This window comes from Caretta caretta, chromosome 8 (assembly GCF_965140235.1).
Source record: "Caretta caretta isolate rCarCar2 chromosome 8, rCarCar1.hap1, whole genome shotgun sequence".
NCBI classification, from domain to species: Eukaryota; Metazoa; Chordata; order Testudines; family Cheloniidae; genus Caretta; species Caretta caretta.
The window spans coordinates 29,677,018-29,701,362 of record NC_134213.1 but is presented as its reverse complement, the minus strand read 5'-3'; the positions used below and the strand labels follow the sequence as shown (position 1 = coordinate 29,701,362).

General features: G+C 41.7%; 1 long non-coding RNA gene across 1 annotated transcript in view; it reads right to left on the bottom strand.

The window, feature by feature from the left end:
- The window catches only part of LOC142072972 (uncharacterized), a 50,541-nt gene extending 26,433 nt beyond the window's left edge, over window positions 1–24,108 (bottom strand). Inside the window, exon 1 of the long non-coding RNA XR_012669607.1 lies at window positions 23,657–24,108. This is a non-coding gene — a long non-coding RNA (uncharacterized LOC142072972). The remainder of the gene's footprint in view (window positions 1–23,656) is intronic.
- Between the last annotated feature and the right edge of the window lie 237 nt (window positions 24,109–24,345).

Here is a 24,345-nt window from a genome sequence, read left to right as displayed (position 1 = left end):
TTCCCCCGCTTGTGCGGGGAAAGCCCCTGGTAGGCTGGGCCGGTTTGTTTACCTGCTGCGTCCACAGGTTCGGCCGATCACGGTTCCCAGTGGCCGCGGTTTGCTGCCCCAGGCCAATGGGAGCCGCTGGAAGCGATGCTGGCCAAGGGATGTACTGGCCACCACTTCCAGCGGCTCCCGTTGGCCTGCAGCAATGAACCACGGCCACTGGGAGCTGCGATTGGCTGAACCTGTGGACATGACAGGTAAACAAACTGGCCCGGCCCGCCAGGAGCTTTCCCTCCACAAGTGGCAGAACAAGTTTGGGAACCACTGACCTAATGGATCAAGTTTATATTGGCATTCACTGAACACAGCATTTGGCAGCTCCACTCCTGCTTGGCACTGGTAGCGTCCCAGACACTGAAGGCCTGAACTAAAGCTCATTGAAGCCTAATAGGCTTTTAACCACTTCCTTATAGCAGTGTAAGGAATACACTTTCACTATTTTTTGTTAGGGAAGTCATGAACAGGAAGACAGGACTGTAAACCAACGTTTTTCTTTCAGTTAACTTACATTTTTTGTATTTTACTATGATGCTGGAAATCAATGAGAATAAAATGAAACCAACCATGAGAACAGAGTACAGAAAGCCAAAACCAATTTTTGGTAGAGCTTCATTATAACTAGAGTACATTGTATAATTAGAATCTGACAAAACCGCAAGCTAGTTCTCTGGGAGTTTTAGCATAAATGATGTGGGTCCATCAGATTCTCATGACTCATTCACTGCCTTGGTATTTGGTCAGGGATCATGAAATATTTGAAAGACAATAACTGAATGTTCTTAGGCTTTTCCTACAGAGGAAGACAGAGATTAAGTAGAGCAGGTTGGGAATATTCAAAAATGTTTTTTCATTGGAAAATGATTTATTAAAACCAAAACTTTTTGTGGAAACATATTTGTTGAAAAAGCTATTCTGGGGTAGCTGTCTAGTGTCCTTCTCGTAAGGACATTTGAACCTGCTCAGTTTGATTCAGACAAGGAACTTGAACCTGGGTCTCCTACATCCAAGGCATGTGTCCTACCCACCAGACTTCTGGGATGTTTCTCTCCATTTGGTATCCATTTCTCTCCATTTTGTTGTGGATCAGAATAGAAACCAATGTCCATCTCAATTTTTCATGAAATGGAATTCTTGTAGCCAGGCTTTACAATTAAAATCATAAAAAAAAAGACTTAAGAACTATAATGGAAGTACGACTGACCGGCATTACCAGGGAGAAACACAAGCACTTAATGATGATTCTGTTTGAGGTTATGCAATACAATTGGAATCACCCTGAATTAAGTTTAAAATGGTATAGATACAGAGAATGCCATACTCTTCCTACCCATGCTGGAGAGTGCTTCACAGTCACTACTGTAGTTTGATATGTTTGTTAGCATAGTTAGAAACAGAGTAGTTCTCCAGTCTCCTGAGGCTTTATTTAACTAACTAAAAATTTCAAAACAAAGCTAGCGGAAAATATTTTGCACTGACACTACCCACTGCCCTTCTTTCACAGTAACTAGAGTTTCAGTGGGACAGGCAGAGAGAGAGCCTATCTTCATACAAACGTAAGCTTCCAACCAAAGATACAGCTTCGAAACTGGAGCTTGTATTTGTTTGCTCTTCAGTTATTAAAGTTCCCTATTAACATTCTATTTAAGACCTTGGAGTAGTTTTACTCAGCAAACATTACCAACACAGTCTAAGGTAGCACATAAAGACCCAGATGAAGATACTACAAGAAAGCTTTTAAAGGCTTTTTATCAACTTTTTCATGTTCCATTTCATCTAATGCCTTCATAAAATATCTGGGTTGGAAGGGACCTCAGGAGGTCATCTAATCCAACCCCCTGCTCAAAGCAGGACCAATCCCCAATTTTTGCCCCAGATCCCTAAATGGCCCCCTCAAGGATTGAACTCACAACCCTGGATTTAGCAAGCAGGCCAATGCTCAAACCACTGAGCTATCCCTCCCCCCCAAATGGAGGCTGGGGGCTTTAACTGAACCCAACACAAACCTGCTAAATACATACCTCCCTGCTCCAGAACCCATACATACCATATATGAGTGAGAACTTACAGAATCATGTATAAACATTTGTATCTGGAAAATTGAAAGAGCCCTTGGGACTAAATAGCTTAGCTCTACAATACAGTTTTCTAAGAAAAATTACCTCCAAACCAAAGTTCTGCTCCTACCCAACTGAACTCTGCCAGTTTCAAGACTGCTAACCAAAACGTCTTCCTCATCCACAATGTTCACATTAACCGCTTCCTACTGTGATTGGCTGGAAGTAAGCCTACTGAGAATTAACAGAGCTATGGCCAATCAGAGATTACTGACTATCCAACTGCTCCAGATGCAGCTTCATTATAGTATTGCTTCCTTTTTCCCTCTTGGTGGTTTTATAGTAGCATATTTACTATGGGTTTCTTTGTCAAGGTCCTGGGGTTATTCTCCAAACCTTCCTATACAGGTAAGTGTATACTCTATAAGACTATAAGAAAAGTTAAAATGCTACAGTAATAACTATATCCTTATGTCACTTATTCAGTAAGACATGTTTTTTTCTCACAGGAACATATAAGGTTTATGCTAGCTGTGAAGGTAGTATAGCATGAAGGACTCTTCAACTGTATAAAAAGCTGTTTTTACTACTTTACTAAGTTGTCTTGTGTATAACTCAGTTCCCCTTTATTGTTAAAAGTGTAATCTTTCCAACATCCAGTTCTTCAGAAACTCAATTCATGATTGCTGTGGCTTGAATATCATCTTTTTGCAGATTTCACTTAACAAACAAATGTTCTGGAACACATTACAGAAGTAACTGTCTAAAAATGTTTCAAGATGGCTGACTCATAATAGCTGTCCTTTATACAACAATTAAAAATACAACAAACAATTTTTTAAATCAGTGTTTATTAGGGAAGAAACATTTTAACCTGAGCTTTTACGGATTACTTCTTGTTTACAATGCTGATTGAAAAATGTTTGAACACATTTCCATTGAAAAGTGCAGTTTCATTGAAACAAAAACACATTCTCACATGACATTTGTCAAACTCTTCAGGATGAAGTCAAAACTAATTGTCTTGGCTTTCTTGTTTTCACATTAGCTTTTATATGTTATATTATAATAGAATATAACAATCAAAACAAAACATCTTGAACTGAGACATTGTGACCAGGCCGAATTTTTCCACAGAACAAAAATTAGTTTCTGATCAATTGTATTTGCTTAGCGTGTCAGCAATCCTATTATATATCCTACTGTGAACATAAAAATGTCAGTCTTATTCCAATGCTTGATCATCCCCCTCTCCCAATATACATCATGCTTCTGATTTTGCTTTAAATTCACAGTGGGGTAGACTTTGTGCTGGTGTACACACATTTTCTTTTTCATAACTATGCACTACTACTAAGTTCAATGTGCAAAACTTTTAAAAAAACACCTTTACAAATTTAGATGAGCATTTCTTGGACAACAAAACAAGCATCTGCTTAGAATATTTCATTGTAATTTAAAAAGGCTAATGAGTGCCTCCTGTGATTTGTAAGGTAAGGTCAAGAGACGCTGCCAGTCTTGCATGTTACAGTAATTCCTATTCTATAGAAGCCATTATTAGCACTCATGACATTGAGCTATCTCAGATACCATTATAGTAACACTTGGTAATGGTTGGTAGAGGCTGAGTTTTAATGGCAACTACTCCATTTTAGAGTAAAGAGGTATGGACCAAGTTTTAATGGTAACCAGTCCAGCATAAAGAGATCCAAACATCCCCAAATTGTTGGAATTCATAAGTCAAGCCTAGATGTTCCAGTAGAAGATAAACGGCCAACCCAAACCACTGGATCTGAATCCCCTGAAATCTGTGGATTCATACCTGGATCTGAATTTCATAGCTTGTGGCCCAACTCCTCTTCATAGGATTACTGTACCTTAGGAAGAGAACTTGTCATAGCAGATCAAACCATTAATGCACCAAGTCTTGTAACTTGTTTGTGGTGTCTTCATATGCCCTACAAAAATTCTTCCCCTGTACCATTATAGTCTTTACAAAAATCATATGAACTTTTCTTTATCTATTGCCAAGGAGATCTCAACCCATTGGATGAAATAACATAGTCACCCTGATATTTTTGGCCTCAAGTTCTCATGCTGTTACCTAAAGCAATCCAACTAAAGCTCTCAGAATTTGCATAGTCTGTAGTTAGTGACTACATTAGGCCTATGCAGCCAGAGCCCTGCTGTTAAATAATCATAATACAGCCTAGGAGAGCTGCCAGTGGGCCAGCTGTTTTCAAGTGTCCAGCTGCCTCTCCTCACTGATCTCCCTGTCTGTTACTTTACAGTACTGTAGCATGAGTGTAATGGGAACTAGTAAGAATGCAAGAGATATCTTTTCCTTTTGTTGCTTATGCTCCTGCTGTGTTGGGTGGCTTGAATATATGCCCTCAAGCAAAAGCTATGCAGTAGGTATAAAAGTTTGGAAGAGAAGATAAGGATGGATGGGGTGGGACCTTACATAGTACTTCTATATCTCTTTGGCATAAAGCTCCCACAAATAGGGCTAGCTCTAATTTATTTAAATTACTCCAAAACTACTCCCTTGGCGGTAATCTGATACAACAGGCTAATGGCAGCCCTCTTCTAGATCCCAGTGTGACTGAATGGAAGTCTTTTTTGAATTGACATGCAGTTCATGTGGAACACGTCTGTAGTGTGTGCAAGGTTTAGATTATGTTGGGATGTAGAAGAGAGGCTACTGTAGCTGTCACCATCCAAGTGTGTGTGTGTGGGGGGGGCATGTTCATACTAATCCAAAATAGTAGGAAAAGTCAGGTTGGGGAAGGTGCAAAGATCTGGACCAGTGCTTGCTCTCCAGTTAATACATATGGTCAAGACTCCCATTCTCAAATCCTCCTACCACCATCCAGCAGTAGTTTCTGAGCATTCATTTGTCTTGTGATTCATTCATCGAGGGCCATATTCTGATTCTAACTACACCAATGTCAAGTATAAAGGGGTAGCCATGTTTAGTCTGTATCCACAAAAACAAGGAGTCCAGTGGCACCTTAAAGACTAACAGATTTATTTGGGCATAAGCTTTTGTGGGTTAGAACCCACTTCATCAGATGCATGGAGTGAAAATTACAGATGCAGGCATTATTATACTGACACATGAAAATAAGGGAGTTACCTTGCAAGTGGAGAACCAGTGTTGACAGGGCCAATTCAATCAGGGTGGATGTAGTCCACTCCCAATAATAGATGAGGAGGTGTCAATTCCAGGAGAGGCAAAGCTACTTTTGTAATGAGCCAGCCACTCCCAGTCCCTGTTCAGGCCCAAATTAATTGTGTTAAATTTGCAAATGAATTTTAGTTCTGCTGTTTCTCTTTGAAGTCCGTTTCTGAAGGTTTTTTTGTTCAAGTATAGCTACTTTTAAATCTGTTATAGAATGTTCAGGGAGATTGAAGTGTTCTCCTACTGGCTTTTGTATGTTACCGTTCCTGATGTCCGATTTGTGTCCATTTATTCTTTTACGTAGGGACTGTCCGGTTTGGCCAATGTACATGGCAGAGGGGCATTGCTGGCACATGATGGCATATATAACATTATTAGATGTGTAGGTGAATGAGCCTCTGATGGTGTAGCTGATGTGGTTGGGTCCTCTGATGGTGTCACTAGAATAGATTGGGGACAGAGTAGGCAACGAGGTTTACCACAGGGATTGGTTCCAGGGTTAGTGTTTCTGTTGTGTGTAGTTGCTTCAGGTTGGGGGGCTGTCTGTAAGCAAAGACGGGCCTGCCTCCAAGGGCTGTGAGAGTGAGGGATCGTTTTCCAGGATAGGTTGTAGATCGTTGATGATGATGTGCTGGAGAGGTTTTAGCTGGGGGCTGTACGTGATGGCCAGTGGTGTTCTGTTTTCCTTTTTGGACCTGTCCTGCAGTAGGTGATTTCTGGGTACCCGTCTCGCTCTATCTGTGAACAAACAGCATCACTTGCCCCATAACCTCAGCCATACAGAATGCAATGCCATCCACAGCCTCAGAAATAACTCTGAAATTATAATCAAAGGGGCTGACAAAGGAGGTGCTGTAGTCTGATTATGAACAGGAGGCTGTAAGACAACTCTCCAACACCACATTCTACAGGCCACTATCCTCTGATCCAACTGAGGAGTGCCAAAAGAAACTACACCAGCTGCTCAAGAAACTCCCTGCTACAGCACGGGAACAAATCTACACAGACACACCCCCAGAGCCCCAACCACGGGTGTTCTGCTACCCAAGATCCATAAACCTGGAAACCTTGGACACCTCATCTCAGGCATCGGTACTCTTACAGCAGAATTATCTAGCTATTTGAACTCTCTCCTCAGACCCTACACTACCAGCACTCCTAGCTATCTTTGAGACACCAATGACTTCTGAGGAAGCTACAATGCATTGGTGATCTTCCTGAAAACCCCATCCTGGCCACGATGCATGTAGAAGCTCTTTACACCAATATTCCACATGAGGATGGACTACAAGCTGTCAAGAACGGTATCCCTGATGAGGCCACGGCACACCTGGTGGCTGAGCTTTGTGACTTTGTCCTCACCCACAACCATTTCAGATTTGGGGACAACTTATACCTTCAAGTCAGTGGCACTGCTATGGGTACCTGAATGGCCCCACAGTATTCCAATATTTTTATGGCTGACTTAGAACAACGCTTCCTCAGATTTCGTACCCTAGCACCCCTCCTCTACTTGTGCTCCATTGATGACATCATCATCATATGGACCCAAGGGAAGGAGGCCCTTGAAGAATTCCACCTGGATTTCAACAACCTCCACCCCATCATCAACCTCAGCCTGTACTAGTCCACACAAGAGATCCACTTCCTGGACACTACTGTGCTAATAAGTGATGGTTACATAAACAGCACCCTATACTGGAAACCTACTGACCACTATACTTACCTACATGCCTCCAGCTTCCATCCAGGACACATCACACCATCCACTGCCTACAGCCAAGCCCTACGATACAACCAAATTTGCTCCAATCCCTCAGACAGAGACAAAACACCTATAAGATCTTTATCAAGCATTCTTAAAATAAGAATACCCACCTGGGGAAGTGAGTAAACAGATTGACAGAGCGAGAAGGGTACCCAGAAATCACCTACTACAGGACAGGTCCAACAAGGAAAACAACAGAACACTACTGGCCATCACGTACAGCCCCCAGCTAAAACCTCCCCAGCACATTATCAACGATCTACAACCTATCCTGGAAAACGATCCCTCACTCTCTCACAGCCTTTACAGGCAGACCAGTCCTCACTTACAGACAGCCCCCCAGCCTGAAGCAAATACTCACCAGCAACTACACACCACACCACACCCACTAACCCTGTCCTCTTGACAGGTTACAGCTGACTCTCCAAGCTTCCATTTCATGGTAGCCATTACTGGCCAACATCTAATCCTTAGGTGCATGTATTTGCTGGCTTTCCTAAAAGGAATAATAGAAAAACAAAGACAATGCTGTAGCATTAAGCAGAAGCAAAAATACGGTACTTCCTTTTACTCTATTCAGACTCCATTCTTTCTCACTCATGTCACGCACACAACAACCCAGAATAGTTACCAGACCATCCTGTCACTGAGCATTTAAAAATTGGTTCTGCTTCTTTGAGTAACTGTTGCTATTCAGCTGCCAAAGATTCTTTGCACACTATTTGGTGTACATGAAAGAAATGCTCTCATGAGTTGGCTTCCTGCTATTTCAGATGTGGCAGCACTTTGGACACTTAATTCATAGTTTCTTTTGCATCCACACAACAGTCCTCCTGACAGCATACATGCCAAATACCATTTGGATTATACTTGTTTTCAGCACAGCTACATAGTAGTGTTGTAATAGTCTGAATCATTTCAGTCTGCCAATATGGATACCACTAAAGTGGACCCACAGTGCTCTGGTAGATTTCCAGAATTATCCCAGAACCCACTGCCTCCCAGCGCTGTGACAGAGTGCTTTACATCTGAGATGGTTTTGATTAGTGCGGATGTGGGTCAAAGTGCCGTAGTTCAGAAGAAGAATACATGCATTCTCACAGCAAAACTTTGGTCCGTATTCAGATTGTCCCTACTAGCATTTCCGTGGAAACTAAGAAGCAGCACAAAGGGTTGAATTTCTTTAGTCACTTGGCTAGCAAACCCAAAATTTAGACCTACTTTTATTCTTTCCAAACTTATTGTAAGTATTTCTTTTTAATACACTAGTGTCACACATGACAATGCCAGCAACTTAACATCCATGATCAACCCTACAATAAGAGTAAGGGAAAAATCATTTTACAGATTTCACTTCCAGACTTAAAGGACTTTACACAAGTTAATGAAAGACATGACTGTTAAAAGACACATACACACAATATCACAAAGAGTGCCTTGGTGTCTTTCATGATGCACTGGCACCATCTGTGGTCAGATACAAGCCCATTTCCACACTTATAACTTGGAAAGAAATGGGAATTTCAGGTGCTCAGCAGCCTTATAAATTAGGTGTGTAATGCTCCATCTAGAGAACAGTTAAACCACCATTGACAAACCAGCACTACCTAATTATTGACCAGATATTTTATGCTTGTGTGACCAAATGCACCCTTGTATTCATACCCTACATACTACAAAATATGCCTTGTAAGATTTCATTTGAAAACTAATTACTCACCGGTCGATATCATGGTGGCATGTATGTAGCAAGGTATATGCAAAGTTCTGAATTCCTCCTATATGATGTTGGTAGCACATGTTCAAACCCACAAAGCCCTGATTAGGAAGGAGTGGTTAAACAGGTCTATCTTAAATAAGGGAACATGTGTTTACATATGAGTAGTAAACAGGGTCATAGGCACCGACTCCAGGGGTGCTCCAGTGCTGGAGTGCCCACAGGAAAAAATGAATGGGTGCTTAGCACCCACTGGCAGCCAGCTCCTTCCCCTCCCCCTCCCCCAGTGCCTTCTGCCCACTGGCAGCCCCGCTAATAGACTCTTCTCCCTTCCTCCCAGTGCCTCCTGCCTGGTGTGGATCAGCTGTTCTGCAGCACGCAGGAGGTTCTGGGAGGGGGAGGAGTGGGGGACAGGGCGCGCTTGGGGGAAGGGCTGGAAATGGGTGGGAAGAGGTGGGGTGGGGGGCGAGGCCTGGGGCGGAGCAGGGGTTGAGCACCCCTGGGACAAGGAGAAAGCCAGTGCCTGTGAACTGGGTCCTTGTGACAGTAAGCAGACAAGGCAGATCTGTGTTTCAGCATACACCAGGGAGTAGAAAGAGCATGGGGGCACCTGCTTTACTGTTTGAACCAGCACTTTGGACTTGGGAGGGGGGACGGGACCCTGACTTGAGAGTTTGGTCAGACTGGGAACACATGGTAAGGATTTTAACATGAACCCAGTCTAGTTTAAGTTTTAGGTACTAGGGAGAAATAAAGATTGTTTTTGTAACCATTTCTGACTTTAATACCTTGTACTAACTTAAAATTTCTGTCCATTGTAGTTAATTAAACTTGTTTTATTCTTTAATAAAAACTAATCCAGTGTTGTGTTTAAAGTGAATTATTTGCTAACTCCCATTAAAGAGCAAACTGTGGTATATTGACTCTTTACAGGGGCAACAGACCACTAATATCTGAATTGCCCAGGAGAGGGCTGGACAGTGCAGATCACATTTTTGGGAAAAATCTGGGACTGGGTGTGTGTTGGGGTCACCCTGCAAGTGGTAACCAAGGAAGCCAGAGTGTTGACTAGAATGTTCCTGGCGGGCTGCAGCTTTACACGGACACTCAGGGTGTGACCTGTATGCTGTTTCTGAGCAGCTCAGGTTGGGAGCTCCCACCACAAAGCATTGAGAGGCATCAAAGGTTGCCTGGCAGGTGGTCACAACCCCTCACTACTTTGGATTGCACCCCGGAATGTGGTAGCTTGGTAGAATGCTAAATTGACCATTATTTCCACTTCAGAACAAATTTTAATATTGTTAGCTACCACAGCTATTTTACTATGAGGAAGCTAAGTATTTCTATGTAACAACTCCTAATATTCTGGTATCATACTCAGAAAAGGCATTTTGTGAAGTGTCTGACATTGACATTAGTTTTCATCAGGGATTCAATTTTCTGTAACATTTCAACAATTTCCTTATATAGTATGGTCCAAAAAGTAGTTATGTAAAAATGTCAAATTTTTCTAAACAGATACATGAAGTAAGGATTAATAGTAAAGTTACTTCTTACTAAAGAAAGCAGAAACCTCTGTTGGTACAGCTGTGAGCATGAGGTGGTTTCCATTTTGGCTCATAGAATCATAGAAATGTAGGGCTGGGAGGGACTATGAGAGGTTATCAAGTCCATCTCTTGCACTGAGGCAGGACCAAGTAAACTTAGACCATCCCTGACAGGTGTTTGTCTAACCTGTTCTCAGAAGCCTACAATGAACCTCCACAACCTCCCTGGAAGCTTATTCCAGTACTTAAAAACCCTGATAGTTAGAAACTTTCCCCCTAATATCTAACTTAAATCTCCCTTGCTGCAGATTAAGTTCATTACTTGTCCTCCCTTCAGGGGACATGGAGAACAACTGGTCCTTGTCATCTTTATAACAGCCCTTAACATATATGAAGACTTATCAGTTTTCTTTTCTCAAAACTAAACATATCCAGTTTTTTGGTTTTGTTTTAATCTTTCCTCATAGGCCAGGTTTTCTAAACCTTTATCATTTAGGTTGCTCTCCTCCGGACTCTCTCCAATTTCTCCATCTCTTTCCTGAAGTTTGGTGGGCAGAATTGGACACAGTACTCCAGCTGAGGCCTCTCCTGTGCCTACTAGAGCAGGACGATTACCACCTGTCTCTTACACTCAACACTCCTGTCAACACACCCCAGAACATTAGCCTTTTTTGCAAATGCAGCACACTGTTGACTCAGATTCAATTTCCTCAGAGGCTTTTCAATAATACTACCACCTAGCCAGTTATTCCCTATTTTGTAGCTGTCCATGTGATTTTTTTCTCCAAGTATAGTGCTTTGCACTTATCTTTAGTGAACTTCATCTTGCAGATTTTAGACCAATTCTCCAATTTGTCAAGGTTGTTTTGAATTCTAATCCTGCCCTCCAAAGTGCTTGCAACCACTCCCAGCTTAGTGTCATCCACAGATTTAATAAGCACACTCTCCACTCCATTATCCAAGTCATTAATTAAAATATTGAATAGTACCAGACCCAGAATTCACTCCTATGGGACCACACTAGATGCACCCTCCTACTTTGATAGTAATCACTGATAACTACTCCAAGTATGGTCTTTTAACCAGTTGTGCACCCACCTTTGTAATTTCATTGCCTTAGTTCTCTTATCAGAATGTCATGTGGGAGAATGTCAAAGCCTTACTCAAATCTAGATGTATCATGTCTACTGGTTCCCTTCATCCACTAAGCCAGTAACCCTGTCAAAGAAGAGTATTAGTTTGGTTTAGCATGACTTATTCTTGACAAATCCTTGCTGGCTATTGCTTATAAGCCTATTATCCTTGATGTGCTTACAAACTGATTGTTTACTAATTTGCTCCAGTATCTTCCTGGGTACCACAGTTAGGCTCACAGGTCTATAATTCCCTGGGTCACCTTTGTTCCCTTTTTGAAAATAGGTACTGTTTGCACTTCTCTAGTCCTGTGGGACCTCCCCCTTCCTCCATGAGTCCTCAAAGATAATTGCTAATGGTTCCAAGATTGCTTCAGCTTGTTCCTTACATACCCAAGGATGGATGTCATCAGGCACTGCTGACTGGAATCCAGCTAGTTTATCTAAATATTCTTTAACTTGTTCTTTCCATATCCTGGCTTACGACCCTTCCCCCTTGTTGTTAAAATTAACTATTTTGAGTATCTGGTCACTAACCGTTTTAGTTAAGATAGAAGCAAAATAGGTATTAAAACACCTCAGCCTTCTTTATGTCATTAGCTCTCCTTCTCTGCTAAGTGGATAACCTCTGCTATCCTTTGTCTCTCTCTTCTTCCTAGTTTGTTTAAAGAACTTCTTCTTTTATGTCCCTTGCTGGGTTTAATTTATCTTGTGCCTTAGCCTTTCTGATTGTATCCCTACATGCTTGTGCTATTCTTTTGTACTCCTCTTTAGCAATTTGTCCACATTTCCATTTTTTTTGTAGGATTCCTTTTTGATTTTCAGGTCATTAAAGAGCTCCTGTTGGAGCCATAATGGTTTCTTAAAAAGAAAAGGAGTACTTGTGGCACCTTAGAGACTAACCAATTTATTTGAGCATAAGCTTTCGTGAGCTACAGCTCACTTCATCACATCACTTCTGATGAAGTGAGCTGTAGCTCACGAAAGCTTATGCTCAAATAAATTGGTTAGTCTCTAAGGTGCCACAAGTACTCCTTTTCTTTTTGCGAATACAGACTAACACGGCTGTTCCTCTGAAACCTGTCATAATGGTTTCTTGTTATTCTTCTTTACCCAGAGACTTTCAGCTGGTCTGACTCTCTCCTCCTTCTGGACCTCAGAACAAATATATATTATTCTTGATGTATAATGAAGCACCTCCTCCCTTTTTTATCCTGCCTGTCTTTCCTCAACAAACTATACCCTTGTATGCCAATATTCCAGTCCTGAGACTTATCCCACAAAGTATCTGTGATGCCAATTAAGTCATAATTCAGTTTATGTGCTACCTATTTATTCCCCATACTCCTTGCTTTTGTGTATACACATCTAAGACGTTGAGCAGAATCCTCCACTGATTTCCCTCTTGTTGGTACCATGATCCTATTATAATTTTCCATCTCCTTCCTCCTCTACTCCGCAAACATCAGCCTTCAAGGTTGCATTAAAGTCCACAGCAGTAGAAGTTAACTGATTTCTAACTGCAGGCTTTATTTGTGGTGAAACAGCTGGAGAGAACACAGTTCATCTTAAATATCCTAGGGTGAGTAGGCAGTTAAATGCTCTACTTTGTAAACTTTATCTGAAACTCAAAGAAAAACAAGCACGGGACAACTGTCTTCAAACTGTATGACTTTCTAGAACATAACCTCTATTTAATGTAAAATGTAACTACTTTCCTGCATCACTGCATACAACATCCCATATTGGTCAATGTTGTTCAAATCACCCTCAGGGTGACATAGTAGTATGATGAAGCCCCATAGTGCTGCCGTGACACAATCTTTGCTGGGTAAACTTCCAGTGTGGTATTCAAAGAGTTAAAGGATTCTGAATAGCAAATACCTAACTTCTCTGGTTCATCTGAAAACACCCCACCAGAGAGAATGCATCTAATGCTAAAGTCATCAGACTTGACATATGTATACAGTATGCATCTGTATGCATGAGGTTTCTCAGCACCAACAAACTTTCCTGACCTCACTTTCCTGCAGGGTTCTGTTTACAGCAGCACTGAAGTTTGAACAACACTTTCTTTTTGGTTTCATAAATTCTCTTTTAGGAGCCACAGCCCTCTTTGGTCACCTAATGTGTGCACTACTAACTCTGGGGGGAGAGCGGGCAGGGGCTCCCAGATCAGAAGGATTTTGGTGAAGGAAGAATGGCAAGTGTTTTATTCAGACTCCTGTGATATTTGGTGTCTTCCTTAAAGGCTCAACTGCTACAATCAGGTTATTACCTGGAGTATCCACTTTAAAAAAAAAATTAGCTCTCTCATCTGTATAGGTAAGCTTGAACATGGGACCCAAAAGAAATCAGGTGAAAGTACAACTGCAACTCGTGATATCTCTGTTACCCAAACTGTTTGAAATTAATATTGTGTTCATTTTCAAAACTGGAACATAAAGTGTAGTATTTTGTAACAATATCCATGTGGTAAGAGAGCTTCCAAGCATGTTGTAATGTTTGCCTAAAACTTCCCTCTTCCTTTGGCAAAATAACTTTGTTTGAATTGGCAAACTTGCTACCTATCAGTGCCAGTTCCCAGGATGCAATAGGACAGCAGCTGAAAGAGGAGAACCTGGAAATGTCACAAACATTTGCATGGCTTGTAAAATGTGTAGATCTCACCCATCAGAGTAAAGTGCATCACCATTTGTTCTGAAGGCTGCATTAACATGCACGCTTACAAAGGCTTATAAAGGTTGACAGTTTCCTGGTGGAAGCTGGGGCATGCTTTTAAAAATGTTCCAGTGCAGGAGTTAAGATCTGCTAGGTGGCTCTCACTTTTGTTTTTTCTGTCTATGACATTGATGCCACCATGCTCTGTGCTATCACAGCCCTGCCATGGTACAAGAAATGCCTAAGCATTTAGGTCCATAACTTCAAAGATATTTAGACACCTAATTCTCCTTCATGTATAACAATGGAAAAAGGTAGTGAGGATTTTACCTTGACCAAAATGGAGCTTGTTAAGTTTTAGTTACTAGAAGGCATTTTATCTTTATTTCTTTTGTAACTATTTGTGATTTTTATCCTTATACTTGTACTCACTCACTCAGTTTTTTGTAATTTAAATAAAATTGCTTTATTTTTAATCTAAACCAATCCAGTACTGTGTTTCAAGTGAACTGTTTGTATAGTGAACAGTTACGGTAACAAACTGTTGAATATCGACCCTTTAAAGGAGCAACAAACCTTGACATTCCTTTGATTGTTCCAGGACAGGGCTGGACATTTCAGAACATACATTTTGGGGGAAATATGGGGCTGTGGAGAATGTGGAGTCACCTCACCAGTTGTTAACCAAGGCTGGTGGACCAGTGAAAGTCATTGGTATTGCAGGCAGGCACGCTCCTGAATCCAAAGCGATGCACACTACATAGACACAGAACGCATGCTTGTTGCTGAATGGGCATCCCAGGCAGAGGAAGGCATTGTCAGGCCCTCAGGGTTACAGCGTAAGAGGTGACACAACTCTTCATCGGTCTGGATTACATCACAGAATATGACAACCTCACTCCCCTGGAACCTCTTCCTTTTAGTGATTGATCACAGCCTGAGTTGGTGGGCTTCAGAAAAGAGCAAGATCTCTGGCCAGAAGTCTCCAATTGAGCTGCCTAGAATAAGGCGCCCAGGCTTTCAAGTGAATGATTTTTGGATGTCCAACCTGACACATGTAGGCTTAACTTAAAAAAAGTTCTGAAAAGCATCCCTCTTAAAATCAAGCCCCTTTAAGATGAATATCCCAAAAATGAGTATCCACTCAAGTAAAATCTTAGCTCAAAATAGCCTGATTCTCATGTGTTGAGCACCCAACAATTCTCACTGGCATCAAGCTAGAAACTAGTGACCCATCTGATTAAGTTTTTGATTTGCCTTTACAATAAGGCTTTTTTTTTTGTTTTTGTTTTTTTTTTGCTGGCCTATAATTGAGAGAGACAGCCAGTAACAAAAGGTAACTCACTCACCTATCCAGCCATGTCCTTAAAGAATACAAAAAGCAAAGCAAATTTTGAACTGTGATTCTGCTGCAGTTACTCACATTTAATAATAATTTTTGTCCAATGGAAGTATAGAAGAGTTGCCCATTGGGTTTGACTGGACACCAAATACATTCAAACTACTGGTGTACATTCTATAACCCAAGAATTACTGGCAGAACGTTTTCACCAAACTTTGACACTTGAAAACAGTCCATTGCTATTGAAGCAACTGGGGACGTATTTACTCATGTCTACTTTTAGTTATTTCCTCAAAGAAACTGCTGGTCATGTCTCCATTGGAAGCATGTAAACACAAATCTTTATAGGCTAACATATGCCCAAGCAATGGGTATTAAGCTCTTTCCTCATAAACCAGCATCCTTATAGCTCTCTTCTGAAGTCTCTTCAAATTATTATCATCCTTCTGGCATCCAAATTTTCCAGAAGTAAATGCTGTACTCTGACAACTTGCCATTGCTATACAGAGAAGAGAGACAATGACTCACTGATCTGAGACTCCATGTTTTTGTATAGGTCCCCGAACCAGAATGACTTCTTGCTGCTATACCACATTGCATAATTATCTGACTTCCTGCTCACTATTGCTCCCCAAGCACCTTTTGGCTTTACTGCTTTCTAAATAAAATACCTCCCATTGAATATATGTGGGGATTATTTTTTCCAGGTGTACTTGCTTGCAACTTTCCATCTTAAATCTCATTATTTCCTGCCCACACTGCTAACCCCCTCAGTACCTTTTGCTTTCTTTCTCCACTGTTTGCAACAGTTCCCAGTTAATCAGCTGAGTGAACTTGTACTTTACCTTCTCGTGTCTAAAAATGATAGGCTAAGAGAAGGCCTAGTGTTGTTCTGTACAGTACCCTTGGGACAATGTCTTCCAACTATCTACATTCATCATGCTTTGTTACTGTCACTTATGCTTCTAAAACATTTTTACATGGACTTGGAACTGCCTAACAACTCACTCCAGAGTCTTGAAAAATAGTAAGATGCCAATCTTTATCTAGTCATGAAGGCCTTAGGCTTGACATTACATCAAAGAGATAAAGAAGGACATTAGCTGTTTTAAAGCCATTTGGAGGATCTCAAAGTTTGAGGTGTTCTAAGTGCTTTACCAAAAAATCAAAGAGAAGCCCCAATATCTGCGAGACAGTTAAATGTTAACTTCATGTTTCAGAAGCATTAACTGGTTCAAAGCTGGCAAGTGCATGCAGGTCTGACAGAACCTTGTTTGGGCCCAGATCCTTGATCCTTAAGTCCTCTTTATCCTGTTAAAGTATTAGTGGCTTTAAAGCAACAACTGTACATTGACTTGTTGTAATGGCACCCTCTGTAGGATATGGCATGGGGTGGGCATGCTGTGGGTGGTACCAGACTGATTCTCACTTGGCAATCCTGGCCAGGGAAAATTAGAACCTTAAGGCTGCTCTATCCTGTGCTGGGGGCTGGTTCTCTCCCTGGCAGCCCCCAGGATCTTATCTGGTGTTTTAAACTTTTATATGAAAAATCACCCACAAATTCTTTATCTTCCTAGCAGCACAAAGGGTTGCCTTGACCTGGCCAGGAGTTGAACTTAGAGAAATAAGGTCAGTGAAGTAATATTTTTTTTATTGGATCAACTTCTGTTGGTGGGAGACACAAGTTTTTGGGCTAACACAAAGCTCTTCTTCATGTCTGGGAAGTGTACTCAGAGTGTCACAGCTAAATACAAGGTGGAGCAGATTTTTTAGCATAAGTAGTTAACACGTATTCTAAGGGGACATTCAAGGTGACCGATTAACACCCCTCCAGTCATAGACTGGGGAAGGAAGGGGGAGTGGGAAGCAGCTGGGTGTTTGTTAGTGGGTTATAGGTTTTTGTAATAAGACATAAATCCAGTGGTCTATTCAGTTAATGATTTTCAGCACCCAGGCTTGTCTTTTGAAAGTGTTGTACAGGTTTCCTTTGAGGATGAGGACTAATAGGTCAGATATAGAGTGATCGTTTGTGGAAAGTGTTCATCCACTGGTGATGAGGTGTTTTTGTATTTTATCATTTTCCTGTGGGAGTTGAACTTGTGACTTCCAAAGAATCTATTTCCTGCTAGACACACAGACCTGTGTGAAATCAAACTTTCCATTTTGAGAACTAGTATTTCCTCCATATCCAAAACTACCATTAAGGTCAAAAGGAGTCTGGGTGCACAAGGAATGCAGGAATGAGCTCTTGCTGTATTATACACCAAAATTTCAGGTGACTCTGTATCTCACTATTGCAAAGAAATATCCAAATCCTATGTGTTGTCACTTCTGGCACAAGCACAAGTAGAAAACTTGGGTGGATGTCTTCAGCATTCCAATAAATTCTTCAGAGTATAGCTACTCTTCAGTACCTCACGTCTTATTATATTACTAAGAAGGCTCAACTTCTGAAGAACAGAACTCAATTCTAGAAGGCAGTTTCTTCATGTGCAAGTAATTGGCCTCTGGAGGGCCTTGACCTTTTTAGCAGTAACCAAATGCTTTGCTACAGCTAGTGTAGTGTTAAGGTCGTGAGAAATAGGAATGAATGTGATAAGATTGTAAACAGAGGGCCAGATGCAAATTCCCCAGACCTACATGGGGACCAATTTCCTGGGGATCTGATTGAGATTTAGCTTTAATAACAACTCTCCATAGACGTGTGCCAGATGTTTGTTTCCTCTTTCTCCAGCTCCATCTGCCAAAAAATTGGAGAAATAAAATATCTGCTGACTTACAGTGAATACCTGAGGTAAGAATTATATCAACAATCTGACCCAGTTTGTATCACAGTAGCAAAGGAATTTTACCAAAGCACACTAGCAGAGAAGACTAAAAAGCATTTTAAGTATTACCTCTGTTCATTTCTACCCATGGGCTTTTCCGAAGAAGTCTGTTACAAATCAACCAGCTTTTGGATGAGACCATAACAGAATGGCCTGCACTGATACTAAGAATCCAACAGCATGTAGGGGTTTGCAAGTGTCCTTGTTCCAGACTTCATTTCCAACCCTGCATGCAATGCTGGCTGCCTGGTGCCCTCCACAGCAGGAGCAGCTGCATTTCTGTACTGCTGCCTGTATTCAATGAGTAAAGCATTCTGGGTGGCTTTAGGATAAAAAGGCACTACAGTCATTTAAATACAGATGTTTAAGGATCCACAGATATATATATAGAGAGAGGGGAAAAAATGAAATTACCATATACTGGAATAAATTCAGAGGTGATATACCTACAGGTAATTTATGCTTATGATTGCATAAGCGAATCAGGTAACTAATGAGTCTAGGTGGCCCTAAGTTGAATCCAGCTGGTGTAACTTACATGTTGGAAGAGCAATATGGCAGGACACAATCCTACCAGGCAGATATATGGTTAAGTGTCAGGTTTGTATGTGACTGGCTATGCTGATAACAAGTCTCTGAGCATGACCAAAAGCCTGGACAGACTCCTTCTGAGTTGAGTGCTGAGACAGTTACCAAAAGTACAATGCCACTCAGTCTGTCTGATTGTGTACTAGGAGGCCACCGCATGCTGCCTATCTTAGACTTCTTTACATTCAGTTACCAACATGTAACCATCTCCTGAATCTGGCCCATTTTCTTACTTTTTTCTTCTCTCTTAGGGACATATGTCCGAACACCTTGCCACAAATGAAGAGAGAACACAAATTAAGGTTTTTGGTAGGACTATAAGGTTTTCTTAAGTTATTGCTGGCTCTTTACAGATTGTAGAGGACTGAAAAGTCTTACCCAAAGGCTTGCAGATACTTTTATTAAGGGGAGGCAGCATTAGCTATTTAGAGGCTAGTGTAATGGGCCTAGGTATTTGGAGACCTGAATTCTATTCCTGACTCTATTGACTTGCTGTGTGAGCATGGGTAAGTGGTGACCTCTGTTCTTCAAGCTCCTCAATGGTACAAGAAAGACAAAATCTGCCCTTGGGGTGCACTGTTAAATGAAAAGTGCTATGTTCAGTCTTGGTTTTAATTGGTGCTGATCATCCCCAGCTCCCACTCAAGTCAGTGGGACTTGCTCAGAAAGCTTGGGGGCAGACTGCTGCAAACATGGTAGGTCTGACTCCTGAGACTGCAAACTATTGGCATAAAATTAGATACCTCTATCACAGAGGGAATGTCTGTAGGGTGGCAGACTGGAGCATACTGAACCACAGAGTGAGCTTCATCTGGAGACTGGGGCAAAACCCTGGAATCACAAAAAGCACCATGCAAAGCAGACAGGATTTTGCAAGCTGCCTAGAACTCCATTCATGTATTTTAAAAGGACAAGGTTGAATCTGTGATTCTTAGGAATCTAGATATTTCAGACCTGATAGTTTGATCACCAAGCCGTGCCCTTCCAGGGAATCAAGCTATCTTTGTACAGCATATGTTCATCTGCAAAAAAAACCCCTAATACATTGGCTTTAACTGAGAATTACAACAGGAACTAAAACTGCTGTGGAGCTGCAGAGAAAACCCTGCAACTTCTAGCCCTGTTTCATATAGGCTGACAGGAGTGTTGGACTCTTCCATTTCACCATATGGAATATATTAACAGATAATCTGCTAATTTTCTGCAATTTTCTCTTTGGGAAAGCTAATTTATAGCACATCCCAGTTAAACTTGACAGCTTGTTTACAACAGACTTAAAGAACAATGGGATCTTGTAAGAATTCATGACATTTTTCCAAGGACAAAAGCTCTCAATTTCTATCTGCTTTTAGGTGAAAGTGGCAAAATAAAAGCAGAATAGCCTTGTGGTTTTTGGTGTGGTTTTGTGGGGGTGAGGAGGGGAGAAGGGGGCTGCGAGGTTCTCTGATTGCTGGTAAATTAGCGGATTTCCCAGGGAAGATTAGTCTTGATGGATTTGGGGCTGTCTCTTTGGCTGATGACTGCCTGGGGAGTCAGCTGTAGTAGACCCTCAAAGCAAGCACTTCAGGTATAAGTGTGAAACCCACGTTCTAGCTAGTCAAGGGGCACGTAGAAACAGATGTGGGCAAACTAAAATTGCTTATTTTTTCTCTTACTTAAGATACATCCAAGTGGGGGAGAAATGCAAGGGGTACACAAAGAGAAGAGAATATAAAAGAGCAAAGACTAAAAATGAAGTTCTGACAATGGAGCTGAATTCCCATCAGCAGAAAATAGTGTTATACCATCTGCCTTTTTCTTACCCAAGAAGCCTTAGATTGAAGATGTCAGTGGGGGTGGGTCTTGCCCCCTCCTGGCTACAAGTAATGTGCCCACTCTTTGAGGAGTCGCCATTTGTGGAGCTGCTGGCTGAGATGTCTGAAATGTGTCAGTTCTGCTTTGTTCCAGGTTCTGTTCATTTTTTGTCCCGCTGTGTCACTTATGCTAAAATTCAAAATGGTCTGTCTTTCTTCCAAAGCTAGATGTGAAATGGGTGGCATGACTCTTGCTGCTGGGTGAGTGTGATCGCTCCTCCCTTGAGGGGATCCTGTAGCACCCCACATCAGTGACAGCATAGTTCTTTCCCAAACTGTCCTGATAACATTTTATTGAAGGGAAAAGGGGGCATGTGGGACATGCAGCCAGTTCCTGTTCCATGTGCCATCCAGAGCTCCTTGCACACATCCTCATTAGTTAGGATTTGTTATCCAAACAGCTCCTCTCCTCCCCGCCTCATAGCCTATGATGATCGTGGAAATTGGTCGGCGTACTCTTGTATGGCATTTTTGGTGTGAGGCCTTAGGCCCCAGAACCCAAACTTATTGGCCTTTAGGGTATATCGCTGGAGGCATCTGGCAGCTCTTCTCTGGGCCACTTTAACTGGATGGTTAGCTATTACCTGTGGCTGGTAATGGTGGAGGGGAATTGAATTCTTTGTGGCTTGTTGTTCATTCCTAGACGTGTTCACAAACTACAATATTCAATATCTATTAATGTTGTGTTCAATTTCTGAACTAGTGAAAATCACAGGTTATAATGAAACAGGAGGAGTGGACGCTCCTGTCTGAAATAACGTTGGACCCCAACCACCACAGTAAGGTAACTCCAGGGACTGGGGAAGAAAACTAATGTGGCACAGGGCACCACGTACTCTTAATAAGACAGAGATACTAACCACCAAGACCTAGGCAAATTACAATGGATTGCATTTTGGCTGGCTAAATTTCTTTTGGTATCCAATTGAATATACTATTTACCTCCTGTGCTGAGATATGATCTATAGATTGCCTTTCCCTGAAAGATGTCTATATTTGTGGTGTCTGAAATGACCCTTCCATAGCAGAGTCTGAACTCCTTAAAAGGCTTTTGGATCTCTCCTCCTGAAAGGTGCCATCAAACTGTCGAGTCATAATCCCTGATGCTGGCTGAGGCTCCACCTAGGTGGTAAAAGACCCATGATCAGAAGTTCCTTTGCTTGGTGTCGTAGCCAGCAGTCATGTGCAAAGCCTCCTAGTTTCTCATTACCTACATAATGGGAGTGTTACCATGTAATACAATCTGCCATAATAAAGCATGGTCTTAAACCAGACTCCTACACACAGGTATGAGTGCTCAAACAAGCCGCTTTCCAGTTATTAAAATAGCTCTGTACAATAAATTCTAGTCTGAATTTTCCCTTGGGACTGGCTTAGAGCTTTTTACAATGCAGCACTAACACTGTGAGGCTGAAGTCAAAATTGCTGAAGAAAGCCACTCAGTATCATTTTCCAAGAGGCAAACTGCAATGGGTCCCTCAGGAAAAGGCAGCTGACAGATGGATAGCAGTTGCCATTCACCCCCTAGGTTTAACTATTGGAATTTTTGGATTGTATTTTTCACTTTGACTCTCATTTTGGGGTTCCTTTTGTTCAGAACTGTCCCCTGTATACATAGTGAACTAGTGCAGGCACAAAACCCTATGTTCTAAGATTCCCCAATTACATACAGAAGTGAACATATGGCTAGAAATAACATCTGTTTTATGTGCATCAGTGAATATCTGAGCTCTCATCGTCACATCTTTCTCAACAAGGGATAGTTTAGCCATGTACAGTGTAATCCATGCCAAAACATAATCCCATCCAATTCTAAGAAGCTAACCGCTTGTCTAATGTAGGGTTATAAATGCCTTATTATCTGTTTAATAGAATGAGTAAGTGTGGTATCCCAGAAGAGGAAATTCAACCCAAGTTATTAATCTCTCTGTAGTTCTTGTACAAAGCCACCAAGATAAAGAGCAAGGAAATCAGACTGAGTGGTGCCGGCTACACAGCGGGTCCTTGTCATCCAGAATTCTGAACTGTGGGTGTTAAGAGCTATTGTCCCAAAGCTAAGGAAGTGCTGTTTCTTATCAAACTCAGGAGATAGAAAAGAAAGAAAATACATAATGCTTGAAACCCGATACTCCCACTGACAGTGTCACAACCAGAGGGAAATGCAGGCTAGCACATTCTTTGGATTGGCAATTTCATTTGCAATAACATAGGACCCAGTTTTTCCAGCTGAACTCACATGCAAAGGGCATTCCCGATGTGGGCATCTCCCTTTCTTGCCACACTGAATGGATGAGTGGTCTATTACCTCTGAAGGTTCACTTCTACTACCATCCCACAAAGACCTGACAATCTCCTCCAAGGGGCAGGGGCTTTCTTGGGGAGAAAAGGACTGAAGAGCGCCGGACTAGGGGAATAGTTGCTCTTCATACACTGTTCTCCCCCACCCAGGGGTGGATCCAATAACGTTAATGGAGCCTCAGACTGTAGTAACTCCTCTGAGGAGTTCCTTTGGACTATGCTATATCCTTCTAGGAAAATTGCCAGGTAAAGTGGAGGTGGGCATCCCTGGCAGCACAATGCAAAGAGGAGGATTGTGTGGGAGTGCTGGATGGAGGTGGTATGGAGGATTGAACTATGGTATACCTTGACCTAAAGTTACCATCTCCTGAGAGATAGGTATCTCTAAATTTAATCTGTATGCTTAGTATCTGGCACATACTCCTGTCCTGAATATTTATTTAAAGTACTTGTTCATTATAGGCTGATTATATTTTCAGTGGGATTCCCCCACCCCCACCCCAGCTCTCATTTGAAGGGCACACTTCTGCTCGCAAACCCCTGCACATTTCTGAAACTCTAATGCTTGCCTGTGTAAATAAGAGTCTGTCACTTATATATACAGATCATAGAATTAACAAGGGTAAAACCCTTACCTTGCACACCATGCTCACTCTGGTGTGTACACAGGTGGTGTATCAAATGTGCGCAGACACAAAGTGGTGTACTCACAAATAGAGGCTGACTGCTGAGAATCTCCCCTCTAGGTCTCTAGCTTGCTCAGATCACAATCCATTTTGGAGTTATTCTTCCTACATACAAATGAATGGCACACCACTAGATTCCTTTGGCTGCCTGTCATGTACAGCCCATTCAGCAGGACAATTAGTTTTTATAGATCCTTAGGTAGCCAAGGTATCTGGATCCTCTATGCTGGCTCTAGATTTGCAGGACTAATCCTTGTATTATTTCCAATACTGTTCAGTCTAAAGGATGTTTAAATTTAGTGCACTTCTCTTGGTAGGCTTCTGCAATGCCCAGTTGCTTCCACAGTTAAGAGTCCTGCTGAGTTACAGGCCATTGTTTCTCTTCCTAATGCATTCTGATGTGAACTGCTGCTATTGATGGACTGATTCCCTTCCCTTTCCTCCCCTCTCCCCCTCCACCTCCCGTCGCACATACAAATAAGGGGAAAACAACAGCAAAAAGACAAAAAATATAACAAAGGAATGGGGAAAGGGAAGGAAGGAAGGGGGCAGAGAAGTGAAAGGAGAGGAACATTGTTAGGAATTAATCAAAGATTTCTAAAAAGTCAGACCAAAGCAGTTTTGAAATTATTAATTCC